Raw genomic sequence first — 11,873 nt, 5'->3', positions numbered from 1 at the left:
CACACACACACACACACACACACACACACACACACACACACACACACACACACACACACACACACACACAAAGTAGGACTTCAGGAATTAACACACCCTTGTGCTTTAAAGGTCACAAATTAAGGTCAGGTTGAAATGTACGATGCTTTAAATACCACGACTGTTAAAATGTCACTTCATCAAGGCTCGCTAACAAAGAACGATTCTTCACGCACGAATTGTTAAAAAAAAAAATCCTGCAAATCAGACTGAGCTGTACGCTCAACTGAACACTGAACGTTTCATACAACAAGCTCAGTCAGAGTGCTGATGTAAAATTGAATCAGAATAAATTGGAAAAGTTTCTTTAGGTGAAAGAGCTGAACGCGAGCTCCTACGAAACGCTGCTTGAATTAGTGTCGACCGCAGAAACCTATTTTCCAAGGGTCTGACATCTTCAATTCGAAGAGAGTTTTGTTCCGAGGTTCAGAGTGCGTAATTATTTTTTGTCTGTTTGGGCCTGAAGCAAGAGTCAGACACCATAATCAGCGATTAAAACGGAAAAATAATATGAAAATTCTGAGAGAGAGAGAGGAACAGCATGCTGTTATCAGCTTTAGATGTGGGCCTTTAATTTCTTTGAAAATGCAAATTAGTTTCACTGCGTGTATGCAAGCCTGCGTCCCGTGTGTGTGTGTATAGAGTACAGTATAACTCTCCAACTTTGATGATTTTTGATAATGTGAAGCAAAAAATCTATGATAATCTTGCAGCCGTGTAATCTCGCTCAGCTTAATTTAATTGCACAAGTGTAAACGGCCCCAGATCCCTGCTTTTCTGCAGCGATAAGAGCACGCGTGTGAGTTCTGATATCTTGTCATCTGTATCTTTGAAGACGCATTTCTCTGTGGTTTCTCCCAGTTATTAGAAGCATCAAACGCTCGCGACATAAAATGCAGCACTGTGAGCTTAACGGCCGCTGGGATGCACGGTTAATGTGGTTAAAAAATCGAATTAAAAACAATCTCGGTCTTCAATCAACACTGCATGTTTGTGTGCATTTCTGCTGGAGGAGGAAAATGCGACCATGCGATGCTTTAATATTTGAGATGTCAAATAAATGCCAAGACATGAACATTTCCATTGTGCGGCATACTGAGTCACTTTTATGTAACACCAAATCACTATTAAAATTAGTTTTATTTAATTGAAATAAACCTGAATATTAGATGAAAAACTTTAATGGAAATTAGAAATGTTGCCTTGGCAACTAACTTAGAATAAGCTGAAGTATTAAAATTACTAAAACTACAATTGAAATAAAAGTAAAGCTAAATAGAAAAAAGTACATAAAATTACTAAAATGCAAACGAAAAACTGAAAATACACAAATAAAACCTAGTTGAAAAAAGTACATAACTAAATAAAAAAAAACAGTAAATAAAAATAAAAATATATACAAACAAAAGATAATTCAAAACTAAGCTTAAGTACTAAAATTACTAAAATTGAAATAAAACAAACTAAATAGAAATATTTAAACAAACAATAAAAAAAGTACATAATAGAATTACTAAAATTCAAACTAAAACGAAAACCAAAAATATACAAATTATAGCAAATTGAAAAATAAATTGTATTAAAATTACTAAAACTGCAATAAAACTAAAGCTAAATAGAAATATTAAAAAATAATAAAAATGACAAAAGTAAATCAAATTACTAAAATGAAAATGAAAACTGAAAATATACAAATAAAAGCAAATAGTAAAAAATAAGAAAATAGAAATATTATTAAAAACATCTAATAAAAATAACAAAAGCACATACAATTTCTAAAATTAAAAATAAAATGAAAATTAAAACGATACAAATAAAAGCTAATTGAAAAATAAGTTGAAGTACTAACATTACTAAAACGGAAATAAAACTAAAGATAAATAGAAATGTAAAAAAAAAAAGAAAATATTCAAATAAAAAGCTAATCTAAAATATTAATAAATACTTTAATAGTACATAAACAACACTAAAATAATACTGACCTGAACCATAAATAGAGACCTCGGCAGGTACTCTCTTCAGGCCAGACAGGAATAAACTACTTAGCAACACCCTAGAAACCACATAGCAACACCCTAAAAACTGTGGGGATGCACGGTTAAAAAAAATAGAATTAAAAACATTCCTGGTCTTCAATCAACGCTGCATGTTTGTGTGCATTTCTCAACATCTTGCTCTCTCGCCTGCGGAGGAGGAAAATGCAACCATGCAATGCTTTAATATTTGAGATGTCAAGCAAACGCTAAGACATGAACATTTCTCTCCTTTGTGTGGCACACTGGGTCATATTCAAATAACACCATATGCTTGAGTGCATATGGCAAGAGACGCAAGCACGCGCCCTGTCGCTCACTGCTGCTTCTGTAGGTAGGTCGCATGCGGAGCGCGTGATTTCTCGGTTTTCACAGTTCCTTGCCTATTCACCAGCACTTCTCCAAATCCCCATTAGAAATATGCTTCTCCCTCTGCATCCTCCTAAAAGGGGATACGGATTTAAATTCACAAAAGAAGACACTTCCTCTCTCTCTCCGGAGCTCGTTTAAAAAGTGGCTAATCTTCCAAAGATAAAGTGCAGATTAAAGCGCGCTAAAACGTATCTGCGACTCCAGCGAACGTGCTGCATTTGAATGCAAACGAATGCTGGAACGGAGAAACGGCGGCCGCACAAAGGCGCAGACGGCTTGCTCGATAATCTGCCGCGTTTGGCAGAGCCGGTGAGGCCAATGAACAGATGTGTTTGAGCGTGATAAAGGAGGTTTGAATGCACAAACGGGCGCGTTATGCAACCCGATGCGAGAAGAGGGTCAGAAATGGGCTGCAAACAGGCTTAGAAGGACCAGACTTCACCTTTCAGAAAAGAGACGGGCACCTTAATGCATTAAACTGAGCAGTGCGTGCAAATGCTGTTTCTAGAAAGCATTAAACCTACATGCACATAATGCCTCAATCGTATAAACACATTACAGGGCTCATCCTTAAAAGAACAGCAAACATCTTCAAAAACAAGACCAGATGCACACAGAATACTAAAGTAAAAGGAACAACACAAGTGGACTGTGGGTATATCTAGAGGAGAAGAACATCTCAGTGCTCGTGTTAGTGGCCCGTGCATTAACCTCAACCAGAATGAAAGAGCCAGATTATGCATCCGCTCAAATTCTCTTCACACTGCAAAAACACAGAAAATCTCATTCATCCACACATATTCATCCATTAGAATCTCAAACTCGAGCTGAATGCATTACTCAGAGACATTTCATTAGTGCTGTTTGCCAAGTCAGCCATCATTTGATGGGTTATTTGAACAAACTCCTCAAACTACTTATTCAGATTTGGTGCATAACTCGGCAGTTTTGTGCCAAGACAGGAATGACACCTTTAATTATGTGGCTTGTTGCGATTTTACGATTTTCACTTTTAGAACTAAAACTATTAAAAACAGTTTTCTTTAATTAAAATAAATTAATTAAAATAAAGACGAAACAAAATACAACATAAATATTAGATGAAAAACTTAAAGCAATGAATATTAGACAATAGACACAATTAGAACAAAATAAGTTGAGTATAAAAATTACTCAAACTGAAATAACTAAAGCTAAATAGAACTATTTAGAAAAAAGCTTATAAAAATACATCAAAATGAAAACTGAAAATATACAAATAAAAGCTAACTAAAAGTGTCAAATTACTAAAACAGAAATTAAACTAAAAAAAAACATGAATACAATTGCAAAAAATACATAAAATTAGTAAAACTCAAACTAAATTTTAAAATGAAAACTGAAAACATAAAAGCTAATTAAAAATAAGTTGAAATAGTAAAACTACTAAAACTGAAATAAAACTAAAGCTAAATCGAAATATAAAAAAAATGGTAAAAGTACATAATAAAATTACTAAAACTATGAACTATTTATGAAAATATACAAATAAAAGCTTATTAAAAATAAGCTGAAGTACTAAACTAAAAGTGAAATAAAACTAAAGCTAAATAGAAAAATTGAAATAAAAAAGTGACAAAATTAATTTGATATTCAAATAAAAGCTCATTCAAATTACGAATAAATACTATAACAGTATATAAACAAGAAACCATCTAGTGACACCCCAGAAACACAACAGCAACACTCTAAAAACTACTCCGAACACCTTAGCAACAGCAAGCAACTTCCTGGAAACAAACAACAACACTAACAATAACCAACCACAACATCCAGAGCATCACAGAAGAGTTCAGATTTTCTTCAAAAAAATATACAAATCCAGCTCTTTTAATAGAGATTCAATTACCAACGTGAAATCCGACTAATATTAGTTGTAAACAAACACACTTGTACAACATTACCGTCATGTACCGTGAAACCGGTATAATTTTGAAAAATACCGTGATATAAATTTTTGGTCATACCGCCCAGCACTAATTAACAGCATTAATTTCATGCAGGGAGAAAATTTATCTTCTCCCAAGACACTGGCAGTAATTTACTCTCCCCAAGACACTGGCTGTGATTTATGGACATTATTATCGTTTTCACAGATATCTTTCCATCATGAGAAGGTTCCACAAAACACAAACCCAGGTACAACCACATAAATAAAACTAAAACAAAAACACATCAAACCTAAATAGTACAACAACAAAAAAATTTAATAATGCAAAATAATAAAAATAAATAAATAAAAATAAAAACTATATAAATAATACTAAAATAGCATTGCTTATGGTTATTTCTCAATAAGCCGGTCTGGCATTTTGTGTGGACCGGAGGAAAAACAGTAACACTTTACAATTTGTTAACATCAGTTAATGCATTAACTAACATGGAATAACAATGAGTAAGCACCTTCGTTAATCTTATTTAATAAAAAAAAATTAATATTCATGCTATCTCACAGTGCATTAACTAATTTTAACATACAACTTTTGATCCTAAAATGTATTAAATGTTGAGATTAACATTAGCTTAGATGAATAGATGCTGTAGTATTATTGTTTATTGTTAGTTCGGTAACTAATGTATTTAACAAATGTTAATTCAAATCTTATTGTAAAGTGTTACTGGAAAAAAAGTTTGTCTCAAAAAGTCTAAGAAAAATCCTGTTTTCATCCTTTTCATTATCAGTTATAATAGGAAAAACAAAACATTGTGAACGCCAGATAACCAGATGGGGGGAAGGAGAGATTGATGTAGGAGAATAAAATGGTAGGAAGAACAATTTGAAGATATTACTGAAGTCCTTTTACTTTGGATAGACTGGTCAAGAGCAATTTCCTACATCCCACCAGCTGAGCCGCACAAAACGGCCTCCAATATAAGTGAAAGACAGACTCTGAGGGACCGTAAAGCAGCAGTTAATGGCACAAAACCAGCACAGAAATAAGAACAGGCCGTACAAACACACACGCTCATATCAGCGCACTTCAGGGAACCTCTGGGTTTATGAGGACATTAAGACCTGACTTTATATCTGGGCTTTCGGGAATGGTTGAAGCAGGTGGTCTATTCTGTAGACTGTTTTATGAAGGACACATTAAGACTGAGACCCTTAAAGACAAACACAGCAGACGAGCGATGTGAGGACTTATGAGTTCCAGCAGCCTGTGAGGACCAAAACAAGAACATATTAAGAGAATTTTATGAAGGATTTAGACATGACTGTCTTTTGGGGACAAGAAAGATGAGGACAGTCTGTACCAGAACAAACCGAAAGGATGAAACTCATGAAAACATGTACAAGTTATATTTATTTTTATAATCACAATTAATCGCATCCAAAATAAAAGTTTTTGTTTACATAATGTGTGTGTGTACTGTGTATATTTATTATGTATATATAAACACACACACACATACAGCATATATTTTGAAAATATTTATATGTATTTACAAGTATATATTTATATGATATAAATATATCTAATATACAAACATAACATTTTTCTTAAATATATAACATATTTCATATATTATGTAAATAAACTTATTTGGATGCGATTAATCATGATTAATCATTAGACAGCACTAATATAATACTAATAAAATATATATATAGTTTTACTAATTTCAGTACTTCATCTTAAACTAAATTTATAAACGTTACCTTAGCAACTAACTGCAAATAAGATTAAGTTTGGTTAATGTAAAAATGTTTTTTTTTTAAATATAGTTTTTAGAATGTAATAAAGCAATAATAAACTAATCAATAAAACCAAATAATAAACAATAATAAAACTAAATAATTGATAAATAATTTCTAAATATTTTAATGAAGAATATATTCAATGCATATTCACTGTGTGATTAAATATTAAATTTTTTGCATTTATATTATTATTCTTATTATTATTACTATTATTATTCTTATTATTTTTTACAAGTACTTTCTGCTACTGTACCTTTAAGACTTCCCCATGTAAATACCCTCTGTTATAACAGCCAAACCTCCGCTCACATTCAGGAAGAAGTATTTAAGACATTTGTTTCATGTAAGTGGGCTTCAATTAACATTCTACTGAGACTGGAGGTGGACGATCAAACATCCTGATGACCTTTAAAAGTCCAACGGCTTAATCAACTACAAATGAGTGAGCAAATGAGGGTCATGCAGGAAGGCATCGATCTAAATGCTGTGAAAGTGCAGATACATGTTTAACATCATAAATATTCATGCAAACACACAAGGCTTGCAAACAAATCATTTTTAAATAAGCGAAACAGAAGCCAATAATAGCCTAAAACATTTTTTTATGTCCCATTACAAATTTTTTTTTTAAATACTACTTAGTGATTAACCATTCTAGCGGGTGACACTGATATCTAAGTGACTCTTGCTCGCTCTCATTGGCCATCATGGGTGTCATGTCAGAGGCAGCCTGATCAAGACTCGTAAATATCAAACATGTTTGATCAGTCATTTGATCAGAGCATGATGGCAATGTATATGATTTTAAACTCTACTTGTACAAAATGATGAATATACATCAGTGTGTTTTTGCTTTATGTGTTTATGCAATTTATGAAGGTGTGGTAAATTGAATCGTTATATATTTTATCATACTGTAATTGTGCAATACTGTCGTATTTTGAAAATGGAACTTTTGATAGTTTTATACCCTTCCCAGCAGTGACTGTACAATTTTAAAATCTATTTTTCACACTGAGGACAACTGAGAGACTCGTACGCAACTATTACAAAAGCTGCCCTAATTATCAGGCATATAACATGCAAGATGACATGAAAATGACATCGATATTTTTCTAAAGATAGTCTTCCTTCAGAAATACAGTGATATAAAAACACCCGCGCCTCGTTTAGATTTTTAAACGTGCAGTACGTGCTCATGTTTTATTCAACGAAGCCTTTTTTGAAAATCGATCAGTTTTGATATTGTGGCGAGCGCCACAAATAAATAAATGTATGGCAAACACATCCCACAGCACAACCACCTGAGCCCAACTTCAGTCTACTCATCACCTTGACTTTAACTGTGTTTGTAACTGGCGCCATAGCCAGACTGATAAACAAACACAGACCGGAAGTTAACTTCGGGCCAGGCGCGTGCACCCGATGAAACCGTCTATAGATGCTGCGTCCATAGACCTTAATCAGGTTAGACACCATATTGAATTTAATGTGGAAGAAAGTGAAACTGCGGGATCCTTATTATCCTTATAACTTATTTATTATACAATGGTTTATGCACTTGTCATCAGAAAAAAAACTAAACAAAAACAAAGAAATAAGTAAAAAAATAAAATAAACAGAAAAAAATTAATGTCTTCCTGAATGTGTGTGAAGATTTGGATCACAATTTTCACCAATTTTCGTCAACTCACAACTTTCAAAACCTGTTTCAAAACTGTTTTTGGTTGTCAGATGTTTTGTCAGCTAAACAATGTTTGTTGTTAAACAATAGTACAATCTGTACTGTACTGAATCTGAATGCACTGTACTTCAGTCCCTCACAGCCTCGTTTTCATTCCTGTCAAAAATTAAATACAGCACTACCCTGACTAAGGTCTATCCCATCTGACATGTTTTTTCACTGACATGGAAAAGTTCAGTGTTTCAAACTCATAATTATGGCTTTGTGTGTCTATGAGACGTTCATGTGCATTTAACTCAAATACGATCTTTCTGACATGACTTGAACCCACAATAATACAGAGATCACCAGCAAGAGCTGTACATTGGGATGCACATGTACGTGTATGTGTGTGTCCTCTGCTGTCACACTTGTAGCTCTGGGTTTATAACTCTAAGTGCATCTGGACATCAGGGACTGATATGAGCCACGAGTGTGTGATGATAAAGTAGGTCGCCGCATACATCAGAGGAGTTGCGTGTGTGTGAGAGCAGAGGTGAGGGGCTGAACCGGATCGAGATCCTGAGAGACTCGCTGGTCTCCGTGGAGACAGGAAAAGCAGGCCGCCAGCGAGACGGAGAGCAACATTAAAAGACTCGCAACAAGACACACAGAGAAAGCCAATCAATAACACAAGCACAACAAAGCCGTGAAACAAACCTCACATGCTTTTAAATGCAGAAATAGAGGGAAAATTGCAGGAAAATAAAACCGGCCTCCATCTGCAGACTATAAAAATGCTGCATCCATCAGTCTCTCTCTCTGTAATTGGACAGGTTCAGTCATCAAAACTCACATGGCCTCCTTAATAGTGCCTCAAAATGCATTCACATGCGCCTATATAAATGTGATCAGGGGAAGCAATCTACATTTTTATATTTTTCAATGAAATCGAGTGCTTGTGCAAAATGCACTGCCGTGATGCATGATGTGCTTGCCAGGCTGTTGCTATGCGGTTCTGGGTGGTTGCTAGGTCTCAAGTCATTAAGAGCAAAAACTTGAACATTATCTAATTACATTTACTTTTGACCAGACAATGTATTTTCTTATTAGCTGAAACTGTGATGTCTGAGACTTTCCGTTATTTTTATTATTTCTAAGACAGAAATATATTACTATTGTATCACAGAAATTTTTCTCTGAATTTTTTTAACAGTTTAACACATTTACCACCAATACCAATTAATATTGTAATGCATAAGGGGCATCTTATATCATAAATTATAATTATTTGTAACTATTGTAATATTGTAATATTGTAATTATTGTTCTTTTAATAAAATAAACACTGTATATTATTATTATACACTACTGTTTAAAAGTTTGGGGTCAGCAAGATTTTATTTTTTTAAAGAAATTAATACGTATTCAGCAAAGACACATTAAATTGATAAAAAAAAACAAACAGTAAAGAGATTTATAAAAATTTGATTTTTTTTTTTAAGTATTTTCGTATCAGTTAAAACTCATTTTTAGATTTCTCATTATTATTTTCATAATTACAAGACTATTGTAATACAACTGCACTGTAAAATAAAAATATTTAATGTAGATGAATTATTGTGCTGTACAATAGTAAATATTGGCAATACTTATGTGCTTTGCCATCACAGGAATAAATTACATTTCAAAATATATTCAAATGAAAACAGTAATTTTAAATTGTAATAATATTTCATAATTTACTGTATTTTTGACCAAATAAACGCCACCTTTGTGAGCAGAAGAGACCGCTTTCAAAATTATTCCTAACTTTTGACTGGTAGTGAATTTAATTGAAATGCACCAACTTGCAAACATCCAAAACTACGAAACCTGATGTCGGAGAGAAGAGAAAGCCAGAAAGTGCAGCTACCAGTGTATCTATACAGCAGGAAATTAGTATTGAAATGAGTATTTCAGTATCAAAATATTTTTGATAAGACTAGGGTAAGATTGCTGGAAAGACCTGCCATAGGAGTGTGAGAATGAGCAACAGTAACAAACACCCACAGAAAGAGAGAGGAAGATCATATGCTCGAGGTGCTGTCGCATTACATCAACAATCAGTGCTGTGACCTCACTGCAGAGGTCACTGACCTGCGACCCCTCCGTCAGCACACCAGAGGAGCAGAGGTCAGTTCTGGCTGTCGGTGGCGTGCGTTCACTTGGCTGGAGAGAGTGAGATGACTGGAGGAGAGAGAGAGAGAGAGAGAGAGAGAGAGAGAGAGAGCGTGTGCTATCAGTCAGTGGACAAAACATGTACTGTTGTGCAAAGTTTTTTTTTTGTTCTTTTTAACAATGTCTTTAATATTTTTCTTGTTTCTTGTTTGTGGAAAAAAAAAAAGGAAAAAAAAGAAAGTACACATGTACTTATTTACTTAATTATTTTACATATCTATCTATTCTTGTTTTGTTTATGTATTATATAATTGTTTATTCCTTATTCATGTAATGGACAATGCTTTGGCAATACTGTGCAAGTCATGCCAATAAAGCTCATTTGAATTTGAATTTGAATTTGAGAGAGAGCGAGAGCGAGAGAGATATGGCTGCAGCTGCCTGACAGAAGAGAACAACAGAATCCTGCTCAAGGACGGAAGGACGGACGGACGGACAGACAGACAGACAGACAGACAGACACACACACACACACACACACACACACACAAACGCTCATGTTTTACGGACAGGATCAGACAGATGGAAGATCTGAAAAGGGTAGCATTCATTTACAGTCAGATATCAGAAAAGGTTACCCTACATCAACACAGACAGCTGGACACACACACATGCACGTACACACTCGGCGCTCAGGTGGTCCTGAGGAAAACAGCTGCCAAAGATGACATTTCAAGGTTTCGTATTCCATATTCAAAACAGAAAACACACTGTGTGTGTCTGTGTCTGTCTGTCTGTGTGTGTGTGTGTGTGTGCGTTTTCCTCCTATTGTCTGGGCCTGCTATTAGTATGTGTGTGTGTGTGTGTGTGTGCGTGTGTGTGTGTGTGTGTGAGAGAGAGAGACCGCGGCGGATGCATGACAACGTCACACTCTTTGAAGGTCATTTGCTGAAGGGCGAAGCCATATACACAGACCTAAAAACTCTCACACACACATACATCTTGTTAAAGTCGACAGTGCTGTATATCGTATCAGATATAAATATGCAATAAAACTGTAAAGGCCAGTCATAGAGGACAAAGAGCAGGTGGCAGGAAACACACACACACACCCACACCTGACACTTGCTTCTTGCTCATTTCTAATTCATGAGGAGCTTTTGCATACAGTCACCGAAAATATGACATCCGGGTGAATCTCATGAAACCCTTCAAGATCATGTGCAGGTCATATTTAACCCCAAAATACCAAGGAAAATATATGAAACCGTAATTTGCTGAAAGAACAGACTACGTTTAGGGCCATTAAGATTATTTGCACTGTTATGATGTTTTTTATTTATTCATTTACTTTTTTTTTTTTTTAACATGACAATTAATCACACTTCTGGTCTGGTGAAGAGCCTGCATGCATCATTTTAGTACTTAAGCAACAATAATCGATAAAATAAAATAATTGATTAAAAAAATTACCCTTAATACAGTAATGAGAATCACAACTGAAAATTATAATTAAAAATAAAAAGTAAATATTACGTTTTTTGTAGTTGTTGTTGTTTTTGCTTTACAATTATGGTCCTATATCTGGCTTCATTTTCTTTGTTTATAGTTTCTGTTTTTTTGTTATTTATTTCAGTTTTGGGGTGAATTGTGGACATGTTTTCATGAGATGCACCCTCTCCTTCAGAAAACACACACACACACACGCACACAAACACACGAGTATACACTGAGATGACACTCATCTCTTTCACATCCCTGTATTCTGTCATCCATGTTTGGCCCAGTATCTCATGGTGAGAGTCTCAGCGGACACACACACACACACACACACACACACACACACACACACACACACACACCC

At 34.5% G+C, this 11,873-nt stretch overlaps 1 protein-coding gene across 1 annotated transcript in view; it reads right to left on the bottom strand.

The window, feature by feature from the left end:
- Positions 1-11,873, bottom strand: part of diaph1 (diaphanous related formin 1) — a 108,990-nt gene that overhangs the window by 62,513 nt on the left and 34,604 nt on the right. The window lies entirely within an intron of this gene.

Source organism: Sinocyclocheilus anshuiensis, unplaced genomic scaffold, assembly GCF_001515605.1.
Source record: "Sinocyclocheilus anshuiensis isolate Anshui unplaced genomic scaffold, SAMN03320099.WGS_v1.1 scaffold1008, whole genome shotgun sequence".
NCBI lineage: Eukaryota > Metazoa > Chordata > Actinopteri > Cypriniformes > Cyprinidae > Sinocyclocheilus > Sinocyclocheilus anshuiensis.
This window is presented reverse-complemented; position numbering and strand designations above follow the sequence as displayed.